The 13,812-nt window shown below is 32.3% G+C and overlaps 1 pseudogene; it reads right to left on the bottom strand.

Moving 5' to 3' along the window:
* Positions 1–1,823: 1,823 nt before the first annotated feature.
* Positions 1,824–8,207, bottom strand: LOC114747305 (elongation factor 1-gamma-like; annotated as a pseudogene).
* Positions 8,208–13,812: the final 5,605 nt, after the last annotated feature.

Below are 13,812 nucleotides of genomic sequence, written 5' to 3'. Positions count from 1 at the left end.
ATTATACATAAAATATTATTTTTATTTAACTATTATGTTACTGATTTTATTGCTAGTCTAACCAATTGAGTCATGAAAACTGTGACCCGCTATATGTTGGAATTTTAAAAAATGATGGTGTCAATTTGATATTAAGTGAATCGGCAGTTTCAAATTGTTATAGTCATAATTTTGAACAAGGAATTTGTGTCTGAAAGATGGGCTCTCATAGACAATAATCTATGTTTTTCATATGGCTAGAGCAAATAAGATTCCTTTGTAATCTGTGACTTTGTGGGGCTGCAACACAAAATCAAAATGGGAGTCTCCATGGTGTATTTGCATTTCATATGAGCCAAAGTCTCTCTGTTTTGTTTTTTGTTTTGTGACAAGCCAAAGGTCTCTTTGATTATCTCAATCATTACTGGTGCTAATTTTTTCATGATTTTGCTAGAAAATTTTATTTTCGTCTTACAACTTCTCCATGATGACTTACCTAATTGAATTAGCAGATTATGCTGTCTCACCATCAATTTTCTATACGTTAATTTAGTAGCAAAATATGGGCTTTGCAAAGTAAGATCAAGGTAATTTTATACACTTTTCCTTGTAATTAACTTTATTATTTTCATCTGAAAATGTAATCATATACCTAGATTGTTTTCTTTATATAATATTTCTGACATAATGCACTTTTTTTTCCCGGTAAATGCACGTTTTCATTTAATTGGTTACATAGATTATTATGAAAATTCAAGTTTATGTAGAGAAAATCTCGTTATTCAATCCATTACATAGGCTTTGCTAGACCTAAAAACTTATAACCTAATCTTTCAAGTTTATTTAAAGATTAAGTTTTTTTTTTTTAAAAAAATTCAAATGAGGTCATATCTCTCGCAAGCTTAAACCTAAACCAAAAAAGAAAAAAGTTGTATACAAGCTCAAGCTTTAAGCCTATGGATGTTACGAGCTCTCAGTCACAGTCTACCTTAGATTATTCTTACCCCTACGGCGAAAGTAAGATTTTCTTTATAAAGTAATTAGGATTTGACCAATAGGAATTGGGTCTAGTGAAAGGAGTTAGTTCCCCACAATGAGATGAATCAAGGTTTGAATTTTTACTAAGAAAGTTACCCACATTTAGTGTTGGATAGTACTTTGAACATGATTATTTTTAATAGGAGAATACCTGTACCTACCCAAAAAAAAAAAAATTAGGGCATTTTGGTGAATGCACTTTAATTATTAATTTCATTGAAATTCCTCAATACTTGAAATACTATTTCTCTAATTTATTATAATTATCCCATCATAATAATGAATAACTTTTTGACATAAGTTATAAAAGAATTGAAGCCATTTCTTTCAACAAAAATAATTTAATATTTTCAGATCGTTGGCTAGTTCTATCTCAACCAAACGTGGAAAATCAATGTTATTCTCATCTAATTTTATGTTAACCCAAACATGTATATAAATCACACTCCATTTTTGTCACATAATCAAAGAAAAGTATATCTTGTAATTGCCCTGTCAACGGAAAAATTAAAATAATAAAAGTGCATAACAACCAAGACTTGTATCTTTGTGATAAACTCTTTCCCCAACGAAGTGACCTTTGTAACCAAGTGTCCTTCACATCGTATTCAAAACATACTCATCGTTATAGTAAGTCAGCATCGTGGGATGATCTCAATTCAAAAGTATCATTAAGAAACTGCATTTGTAAGTTTAATAACAACTAAAAATACAAAACAAAATAGACAAAAGATAATTGGAAGTGGAACATCCTAATACAGGCATATTATTAAAAAAAAAAAATCAACATTCGTGCAAGTGTAGCATTATTTGAAGCACTTGGCATCCAATAAGGTTTCACCTTCAAAAGGTTCATGGTCTTTAGTCATCTGATTAACACGTTCCTTTTGGGCTTCATCAATGATATCAACTTTTGTCCACTCATACAACTCCATGTGTAACAGCTCGAATTTTAGGCATAGAAGTATCAAAATTAGTCTAAAAAGGACATACTACTAGATCCCCTGTGGCAGGAGTGATTTGAACCTTTTTAGTCACCTTAGGTTAAATAAAAAATAAAGTCAAATTATGCAGTAAAGCACAACTCGGGTCGTGTTTTTTAAGGAGCCTTTTATTAGTTCTTAAGTTAACAAAATGACAAAAGCATTAAAAATAAAAAATTTGGGAAGGGATTTTTTTTTCTTTTTATAAAACTAATTATGAAAATAAAGAAATAATTCTAAACTTCTTTTTTTTTTTGTATTTTTAATAAAAAGAGAAGGAAAAATATAAATTTGGATTTTTAGAAAATCAGTTATGATAATGCTTCTTGAAAATGGAATATAACTATCCTTGCTTGATAAAACTATGGGAGTAAAATAACACACCAAGTTAAAAAGCAACCCCAAATAAGGTTTGAGTAAAGTAAACTTAACACTTGACTGCCTTAAACACTAGATAGTAATCAAATTATTAAGCCACTTTTAAAAATCACCTGATGTGCAATTTAAATTGAGTTAATAAAACTTGTTTTCCTCTCAAAGAATGCTCACAAACACACTTAATTGCGATACATTTTCAAGCATAAAATCCAATAACATACCAGATAAAATAATTTTAATAAATGCAAAAGAAATATATATATATATAAATTTAAATCCCAAATAATACAACTCAAACTAAACTGCAAAAATCTAATTAATAGAAATTATAACACATAATCTCAGTCTTCAAATCAAATAAGAATATTCCGAATACAGGAAAAATCTAATGAAGTCTAAGAGAAAATTAATTAGAAAACTAAAATACTTTCTTAGTTGAAATTCCAAGCTCAAGCTACCCCTCCATCTCCAAGAAGGTTAATGGGATTAGCCTCCCATGGCCCTAGAAGAATCCACATATGTTTGAAATAATGAGAATTCATGGAGGCTGCGGTGAGAGAGCAGGCGTGGAAAATTTCTGCAGAAAGAACGAGAAATAATAGAGGCCGAAGGTGATGATGATGGTTATGGAAGAGGTGGACGACACGCCGCTACTGGTGAGAATTGAAGGGAAGATGTTGAAAGGTGTTGAAATCAGATGGTGTGGTTGCATATCTGTGAATTGATGTTGGAAACGTGTGCATATGGCGTTGAGGAGGATGTGAAGGCTGTGTATGAGTGCGGTTGTGAATATGGCAATTGATGGACTGGATACATGAATCGAATTTAAAGGAGGATTGGCGGCGTGTGTGGAATTCCAGGGTGCCTTTTTTGTTTTTTTCATGAATCAATTAAAATATAATAATCTGACGTCTTGATACTCAAGTTGTTTGTGTCTCTAATTTCCTTTTTTATTTTTTCTTTCTTCCTTTCAGCTTTCTTATTATCTTAATTTCCTTTTTCGTAAGCCCTGCAAAAGAAAAATTGAGATACTATCATAAAGCCCAAAATTAATTATTTAAAAGGAGATAAAAATATGATAATATTTCCTTTTAAATTTCTAATTTCATGCAATCAATATTTAATCCAAAATATCCACAATCAATGTAATTTATCCTACTTTAATTAATAAATATCCCCCAAAAAGATATCAAATAATATATTAAAATAGGGATTTATCAAGGAGTCCTAGAAGTTCCGTGAAAGGACAGAGATTCTCAGGGACTAAATTGCAAAGCAAAAGTTTTCTGAAACTGAGAAAAGAGAAAGATAGAAACTCTAGTAAAGTTTCGAAACCCAAAAATAAGAACTAGAGATGAATGTAGACCAAAGACTATATTAGAGGCCTCAATAAGGTGAATTATGGGGGAATGACATGTGGAATTAATTTTAGAAAGATTAGAAATCAAACTCAAAAGTTAGAAATTAATATGGTTTAAAGAGAACAAAGTATTAATGTTGTTGGTTACTATGGCTCTAATGAATAAATAGCAATGATGTTTTGATGCATTTAGGGACATGAGACTTCAAGAAAGAGGAATAGCAAAGGCTAAAAAAGTAACCTCAAGGTTGGTAGTAAAAAGAAGCCAAAGAAGACAAAAGAAAACTTAAAGACACAAGGTAGTAAACTTACCTTATTGAATGGTTGATATGTATGCTTGTGTGTTGAAGTTGCTTGATGATGAATGAAAGCATGATTGATGAAATGTTGATTTATTTCTTGTTTAATTTATGGCTATGTGTGTTTGAAATATTGAGCATATGAATATGATATTTTAAGGTATGAGAGTATGCGATACCAAGCATATCATACACTTGTATTTATCTTGCATGCATGAAAGGTAATATTTGCTACTGAGATTATCCTGAATCTCACCCTTCCTTAATCAACCATAATAGGCGCAAAGAGCATGGGAGAAGAAATTATGAAGTGGAAGCAAGGAAAAAATGAAAGAATTAAGGAAATGTATTATATTATATTGCATAAATTCTATGCCAATGTATGTCATGAACATGCTACTAATGTTATGTGATGTTAAATAATTATGATGGCATGTATAATTGGCTATGATGATGTATAGGAATGGTCTATGGATTGATAAAATGAAATTACGCATGGAAAGAATTAATTATGAATTATTAATACAAGATTGTGGAATAAGTTATCCCTAAATGAGCCACGAAATAGTGACAGAGTGGAAGGAAAGCAAATGAACAAATTTGCTCATAAGATTTGGTATCATTTTGTAGATTATTTAAAGTAGATGTGTTTACTAAGAGTTATGATTAATTAAAGTTAGGATAGAGAATCTAGAAAGTACAGCTTTTATCAAATGAACAATAAAGTTTACAAAATAAACTGTATGAAATGGCAAGGGTTAAGTACATATTTATATATTTTTTTCCTATAAAGAATTAAAAGAGCGTCAAATAAAATTTTGAACTACCTCAATATAATTTTTCTATAATTAGTTGTGAATTTTTAAAATTAGATTGAAAATCTGGAACTAACCAGTGAATAGTAACCTGCATAACTAAATACAAATTTTTAATATACGAGCTTGTTTTGTGAATCGTTTGAACCATAATACTTCCAAATACACACATAAAGGGGTTTAAGAAAGGATATTTCACCATGTCATAGCACTCATCACGTACGAATTGTGGGATCTCTTTTCCTCAAAACAGCCACAAGCCCTTTACTTTGAAGGGTGGCTCCAAGCCAATAATCAACATCTTCCCAAAAGCATACTTGTGTGCCAAATCCATCTATTGAAGAAAGCCAATCACCTTATTCAAGGTCACAAATGAGATAGTATTCTCATCATTATATGGGTAGTTGCAGAACCAGAGAGAGTATCCCTCATCGTCGTACATGTCCCAGAACCCTGTAAAATGAACAAGACATTAGAATTGAACTAGCAATACAGTGCAGAATTTTTTAAAAATTAAGAAATTGGTTACTTTTTCGTAGAGATGTTTATAAGAGTATAAATGATTATAAATGCATGACTTAGGACAAAATCCACATAACTTATGATAAGAGGGGAAAATGGTGACAAAACCACTCAAGTGTTTACCGTAGACAAACCAGGGGTACCTTTTCACTACTGCTTAAGTTTTTTAACTTATCCCTCTTCGTAATGTGTTTTCTCACCGTTTTGAGCACCTCCTTCCAAGCATCAATTGAATTCATCAGTAGATTTTACTTTTGCTACCCATACACCATCCTTTCTTTAACTGCCTTTAATGTGTTCATTCTCATTCCGTATCTACTCCTATAGTGGCTGTATCAGAATAGTGTTGCAAAGTTGTGGCCACAACACTACACCAATGCAATACATTGTAGTGGAAATCAACTACCCCCAGTTCTAATTGATGCCTTTATGCCATTGTTACAATAGAATTCTAGCAACTGCAATAGACAGATTGCAGTAGACCACGATTCAAAACCATGACACAACCAAGTCAACAATCAAGAAAGGCAAACTAATCACTCACAAGAAACCCATTTGTAGAATATATAAGGATCAAAGGAAATTGGACTAATTCACTAAATAGAATGAAATGGTAAATAAGCTCGTGTATGACAAAAGTAGTATATCCCCTACAAATAAGAAATAAAATTCAACTTGCATACCCAATAAAGAAAAGCGAAAAAAATTTCAAATAATTGTTAAGTTGCAACATGTAAGCTAAGTATAACTGAAATAACATACCCTTGATAGCAACTTCCTAGAAGTTTGACTTTGTGTTTGAGTATAGTCTCTTCCATTCATCCAAAATCATTTTTCTTTGAGGTAGCAGATCAAGCGAATTCTTTAGCTTGGGCTTTGGTGCCTCTTCACTAGTTTCTTTTGCTTTAGGTTTTGCTGCTTCTTTTTTCACTTCTTTGTCAACCTTGGCTTCCTTTTTTACCTTCTGCTTGGGAGGCTCTTTTGGCTGTAAAGCTTTTTAACAGACTAAACAGGTGGGACAGATTCAGTTTCCTTCACCTCACCAAGAATCTTTTGGAAATTTGGCTGATTAACCACGGTCTAAAAATACCTCTCAACATGTGGGAACTCAGAAGTAAATTTCTTAGTTATTACTTGGGTAAATCCAAAAACTAAGTTACATGTTAAAATGATATGAACCAACGTAACATGATGTCTGACAAAGTAAGTATTGGAAGAAAGATGTATATTCAAAGCATCTAGTGCCGTCTTTAGTGAAGAAATTGCTTTTTCCTCTGCCTTTAAGAAGATAACAGGAAAACACAAGATTCAAAAAACATAAACTATGTCTCCATCCCTTACGCAATATATAACTTTATTTTGGGAAGGCTAAAATGTAAGAGAATAAAGATCCAGACAAGAGGAAGGTACATAGAAAATCCAGCACGAGGTATAAACCATCACAAGATATTGGCATCTATCTCCAATGTTGCAAAATCAATCCATTTCTCAATATGGGCCTGCCAAGTTGAAGTTATAACTCATACCAATTGCCTCTAAATAAATTAATAGGAATCTCTTTTTTTTTTTTTTTTGGGTGAGTATCCTAGGGTATCCACCTGTGGATCCGGTGACTAATCTCTTCACTAGCTTGTAGGCACCTTGATGGGTAGGATAGCTGGCCCGGGGTTTTAAAGCTTTCTATGTCCAAGGTGAGGATCTAACTCTTGATACTTGGTTAAAGGAGGATAAGCCCCTACCAGTCAACCACACTCCCCAGGTTAAATTAATAGGATTCTCTTGTTACTTAGACAATTTGTTAGAGTAAGTGAATCTGGTGATCGAGATTAAATTAGCCAATCAATAGACTTTAAGAATTGCATTGCTTATATATTCAATCAAGGTTGAGCCATAAAGAGGATTATCTTCCTTCAAATGAGTAATTGAAATAAGTAAGACCATGCTATCAAATTCCATTCAAAACATCATTCCATAGAAACGCAGAGCACATAAAACCAGCCCCTACCATGTCATGCAATGGGGTTCATCTTTAAAAATTCATGAGTCTACTTGGATAAACCCATCTCAAAGTTCTTCACTAATTCAACTTTGACAACAAGTACTCAGCAGCAATGAGTGCTTTGAAAGCATTTTTGTTTGTACGCCTCGCATGAAGAACCTAAATCACCGCAAGGGAAAAATTAACTACTCAAAAGCGGCACACTGTAATTTTTTTTGATAACTCCAGGAAAAGCAAAACCATAAGTTGTTCCACATATACAATGCTTTAACTGGGGATAGAATTACTTCAGGAAAAACCAAGAAACCTTTACAGAAGCAAGTAAGCAAAACATGATTGAATAAATGAGAAGAGATAGACAAAAGTGTAAAATGAAACAGAAGCTGATACTTAATCAGACTTGGTTTTATTTTAGCTTTTATTCCCTCATTAGGAAGAATAATCCAAAAGCAATAACAGATTTGATCCCAAGCGTCCATCTGAATTCAAATAAGCAATGCCCATGACTATTCAAGTTTAAAAGAACACACATGCATAATTGATTATGCACTATATAACCCGCTAAAGATATCATTAGGACAGAATAGGAATGTTCTTTGGGGCAGGGGAGACTTCCTTAAAAAACCACTATGGTTGCATCGTTTACTCAAACACAAATGGGGAAAAATCAGTTATCAAGCTTTGAAAACTTCAATGTAAAATCTCAAACAGCAAAAAATATTCATTTTAAGAACTAAATTTTCCAATCAAACAGTAAACCACACAAAGAATCAAGTACCAAAGAAAAACAAATGAGAAGCATAAGTAGAAATGTGAAGGACTTACGAGAGCCATGGCTGAGGAGAAAATTACAGCAGCAAATCAAGTGGAAGTGAGACAATGAGAGTAGAGAGCTTCCATGTCAAATAGTAATATTCAGAGGCTAGGTTTTGGTCAACGGAAAGGTAGGTGTTACCCATAAGACATAGCTGGTTATGGTTATGGGAATATTGGTTCGGTCTAGACTCAACTTTTCCAATAAAATTGGACTTTTAGCCCCTATGCTTTTACTAAATTTTGAAGTTGGTCCTTGTACATTAACAGTTTCCAAACAACCCCTCACAAATTTTATCATTATATCTATTATTGCTCCTTAGTTTTTATTACTCTTTAGGCCATTTGATATTCAACTTTTTTTGCTATATCTTATTTATACACGTATCGAAGCAGCTAACTAATCCAAATCGAGACATTGTAATCAAAATATCTTTCTCTAGTGATCTTTGCTAATAGGTGGGAATTAGTCATCGGTTAGCTCACTTTGTAGTCTAGTTGATCCATCATTAGACTAAGTACTGTTGGATATTAATTTTTTGGTTATGCATATGTCATGATTTGTCCCTCAATAATCTAACTAATTGACACTACATTAGATGTCGTTTACCTTGTTCTCTGGTTATGGTCTTTGTGTATGAAATTGATGACTTTGGAATTAATGTAAATGTTATGATTTGAAGTAACAAGACAAAGTTTGCTAACGCAAATTAAAAGAATGAAATATGATTTTTCCATGCTAATGCTGACTATATCTTCATTGCTTTGTGGAATATTTGTGTTATTTGTTGTGAATATTCTCAAGGATAGGATTAGTGATTAGATATTGATTGTTTTACTGGTATTAGTGTGTTCATGCACCTAAGCCTCATGCATAAAGTGCTGTTCAGTCAATGCACTACGATTATTTAAATCATATGTGAAGTTTAGGTATTATCAATATGTTTGAGTGTCACAAAACATCCCCATGCTATGCTCGATGTGCGCATGTGACATCTCTTTCCTTCTCTTGCAATTGGCTTTTCTATGGATATGCTGTATATGGTAAAAAAAAAAAAACTACAATACTCTATATTATAAGAAGTATTTACCAGAATGCTTTACAAGAACTCATTCACAGTTGGAATGAGTTCATATTTGTACACAAATTGTTCATTCCAAGTACAACTTGCACTATGTAATAGATGTGATATTTATTATTTTTAATTAAAAGTGAAATCATTCACTGGCTGAAAGATTTTAGTTTTGTTCCTCATCATTAGAAATTGGTAGAATTATGATGATGCAACACATTCAAGTTGAAATTTGATCACAATATATTTACGCACGTGTGCGTGTACATGTGGACACATGCAAGTCCGCGTACGTGTATGTGTGTGTTAAAATCTTTCTTATACTTTGATCAAGTAGTTGTTTTCGACAAGTTGTCTAGATTATAACTTGTACTTTTTGTATGTGTTTCTAGTCAAACTTTCTACTCTAAAACTTGTGTTTATAGTGAAATCCTTCACTTACGTTTAATTCATATTCTCCCATCTTGTCAACAAATCATGTTGGCTCTACTTGCCTATATAGTTATGAATAGCACAACATGTGATGAGAAAACAAAAATAGCAAGCTGTTTCTTCAACTTTAAGTGATGTCCCTTTAAAATAGCAAGTTGTCTCTTCAACTACCAGTAACCCTTAACAAATACCAAGTAGACCAATCATAGGAGTAAGAGCTGAAAAAATTAAGGAAGCATCGAATAGCTAATTCAAGGGACTTTGACCAAGAAAATGATAATTGGACCAATAAATTTGAATAAAAACATTGAAGGCATCACTAAGTTAAACTGAGTTATAACTCGAGATGTTGAACATGTTTTTGGCCTAGAAACTTCAATTTAATCAACTGAGACCAAATTTAGGCTTTAACTGAATAGGTTTGAGCTGTTAACAAGGATCTAAAGTTAGAGTTTATATGTAGGCTTTTATGTTCAAGTTTGAGCCTTCAAAAGGCCAAAAGCCTTTTTAAAAACTTATTTAAAATATAGGCATTTAAATAGTTTTAAAAGCCTATTTCTTTGTAAAAAAACCATGTTCCTCAAATTCTATGTATAATCTTTCAAATCTATTTAAAAGCATACACTATCCCTTAATTTGGTTGGCTAGGGTTGTTATTATTTCCCCCTAAGTTAGCTTTTATTATTTTGAGTATATAGTTTCATGTTTCCTCAACAATTAAGTCAAATTATGAATTTATCTCTTTAAATACATCTCATTTTGTAATCAAACTTGAATTTGGAATTTGAAAAGTTTCTATATGAATCTTTCAGACTTCAGAGTGGATTTTCTATATTAGAACTTCATTTTTAAACTTAGATCATATCTTTCTATTTATTTATTTTTATTTTCATACTGTGTTTAGTGCTTTTTCTTGTTTTTGTTGATCTTCTATTTTTTCTGAACTTGTTTGACCATTTTTTTGGTGTTTTAAACATGTGTTAGGCTGCTTGTTGATCATATCTTTCTATTTAATGTTTTAAAATCTCTTTTTCTGCGCATTTTGGAATAATCTCAATATGTGATTTCTAGAGCAACACCCTCTATCATACACACACGTTGTCTGATTTTCTAATCTATTAGGCTGCTTGTTTTCGCCAACGCAACTTTGGACATAACATCCACAACTTGTTTATTCAATAAAGCTCTCATCATAAAGCAGCTATGGAGAGTTTTATCTGCACCGTTGGGTTCGCTTAGCATCTACTCTTCAAGTAAAATATATTGATTTGTCCTCTCCCCAGCTCATTAAAATTCCCCAAAACTCCTCATGGGTTTGGAAAGGTAGAGCTAAAAATTCTGAATTGATTACAGGACAGTTATGCTCGGCTATAAAAATTCCTATTAACCACCCTCTTTGGTGGCCTATGCAAGTTAGATCAGATGCTCCTTCCCTTTATCAGCATGTGTCTCATCTTTTGATACATACTCGATGCCCATGGCAGCCAGCCAATTGGAACAAGCCTTTAATATTTAATCTTTACTATCACTCCATTGCTAGCCTAATCTGTAGCACTCCTATCTCATTTATGAGCTCTTCTGATGCTTTGGTTTGGAAAGGGAATCAATCAGGAACACGCATTGTCAAAGATGGATACAAACTCTTATCTCAGGACTTATATGGAAACCCATCATTAGAAGATCCTTTCTGTAAGCTTTTATGGGCACTTTCTCTCCTGTATAAGCAATTGCTATTCATATGGAAACTTATTCATAATGCCGTTACAGCTATAGAGATACTAAGGTATCATCAAATCAGAACCTTAGGAAACTGCCAGTTTGGATGCTCTAAGGAAGAAACGTTGGAGCATTTGTTCATTACTTGTCCATTCCCTAGAGCAATTTGGCAGTGTCTTCTCTATTCAAATAGATTCCTTATCTTTTAATGATTTTAGAGAATGGTTTAAGTTGATTCTGATGAAACTTTTTGAAGATAATGACCATCTTAATGCCAAAGGTATTATAATTCTTCTGAATGTTATTCGTCACAAGCGGGATTTAGTTCTTCATCAGGGTATATCAGTTGATCCGATAAAGGTCATCCAAGAGATAAAGGTTATCTATGTTTCTTTGATATGGCTTTCTCTTATGCAAGTGGCAACAATTTGAATTTTCCTCTAAGCTTAACCATGCAGACTTCTCAATTAATTAATGCCTTTCACAATTGGTCAATTATCTTGCACGAGTTAAAATGCAGAACTTGTATTTCTTCCTTTAGCATTCCACTGTATCAAGGCAAAGTCTGCTTTACTATGCAATGGAGGAAAAGGAACCGCACCAATTCCTCCTTTTATATAGAATGTTTGAGGAGAGTCCTTTTATGGCTTAAGAACTGGTCTCATCAACAACATTTGCCACTGACAAGTCTCAGCATCTAGCGTGTGGAGAAACAATTTATCGATCATCACAACTTAAGCCTAAGAGTCATGGATATAGTAGTGCAAGACTGTATTAAGATCCTCTCCTTTTTTCATTCTGTGCAATTGACTTGCATTTGTACCCCAAAAAAAAATAACTTGCATTCCTTTATCTGTATTTTCCAATTTGCACTTGAGTTTCTGTTCTTTTTTCTTTACTCGATGTACTTGAAACTAATATGTTCTTAGTGATTCGGTCCAAAAAAAAGAATCTCCTCTTAGTGATGGCATTTTGCCGTTTGCCAAAAAAAGAAAAGAATATTTTCAACTAAAACATAAAATTGGATAAATCCTTCCATCAGTGAATGTACCAATTCGTTGTTTGCAAAATTCTGTAAATAAATTTATTCTCATACCTTTTAGGGTGTGTTTGGATTAGTAGTTGTAAAATTGAGTTTTATTTCAACTGACTTTTACAAACGTGAGTTAGAATAAAAGTCAATTAGTGTAATGCGATTTATGTTTAGATTGATATTTATAAAAGTCAATTTCAAAAGTTAAAACTTGTTTGGATGATAAATGAAAAAGTAAGTTTAGATATATAAAATGACTAAAAAAGACATAAATTTTATTAAATAGTAGTATTTTATATTATATGATTTTAATGTGATAATGGTTAAAAAATAATTAAAATTATAATTACAAAATAAGTAATTGATACTAAATAAAATAGAGAAGAATTAATTAAATGAAAATTTTTTGCATATTGATGATGCAAAAATAATGCCAATTAAATCTATGATTTTCACGGTCATAGTCAATTTCATTAATATTGATATTAATATCAATTTAAAACTGATTTTACTTTGGAAAAATCACAAAAAAGACCCTGAAAAATATAAAATTACAATTTAGGTGCTTTAATTCACAAAATTACAGTCAAAGACCGTGTCTTAAATATGAATTATAAAACATTAAAACAAAAGGAAAAATTCCAAATAAAGCCCTTTGAATATACACAATTCTAGATTGGGTCATGAAATTGTGTCAATAACAAAGAGGGTCAATTACCGAATCTGTCATTTGTAAAATGAAGAAGAATGGACAAATTTACCCTTATTTCAATTTTGAACAAAAGGAAGGCAGGAACGGGTGAGTCAGGATAGAGGGAAACTGAGCAAGAAGCAGGAAGCAACGAGAGAGGAAAATAGTGTGGAGGAAGCCATTTTTGTCCGTGAAGAAGGTAGATTTCGACACAAGAGAAGAGGGCTGGCAGTTGCATGTGGTAGAAGAAGTGAATTCGGTGGTAGAAGAAGAATAGAAATTAGGGCATTGGCACTCATTTCTTTCCTTTATTCAGTTGCTGTGAAAGAATTTATTCAGGTTCTCTCCCTTCCTTTCTTTCTCAGCTTGATTAACATTTTTTCATTTCGTTTTAGTTGATCTCTTTTTCTGCATATACTGTTATCTCGAGCTTTTATTGATTCTGTAGAAAAATATTTTGTTCCTGAAAAAATATGAGAAAATCACATTACATTCTTTTAGCGGCAAGGTGGCGAGGGTGTTACAAAGGAAGTAATTTGAATATACAGCTTGCAAAACTGACCTTGTGGGGATTCCCAACTTCTTCTGGCTATTGTTAATGAACTCACTCTTAAAGTATTTTGATTATTACGAATGAGTTCTGATTTGCATTCTCTTCTGGGTATCATTTTTCTATTAAAG

Source organism: Neltuma alba, unplaced genomic scaffold, assembly GCF_004799145.2.
Source record: "Neltuma alba isolate B1F8T4 unplaced genomic scaffold, ASM479914v2 tig00000874_pilon, whole genome shotgun sequence".
In the NCBI taxonomy this organism is placed as follows: Eukaryota; Viridiplantae; Streptophyta; class Magnoliopsida; order Fabales; family Fabaceae; genus Neltuma; species Neltuma alba.
Note: the sequence above shows the minus strand (reverse complement) of the source record. Positions and strands in the feature narration are given on the sequence as shown.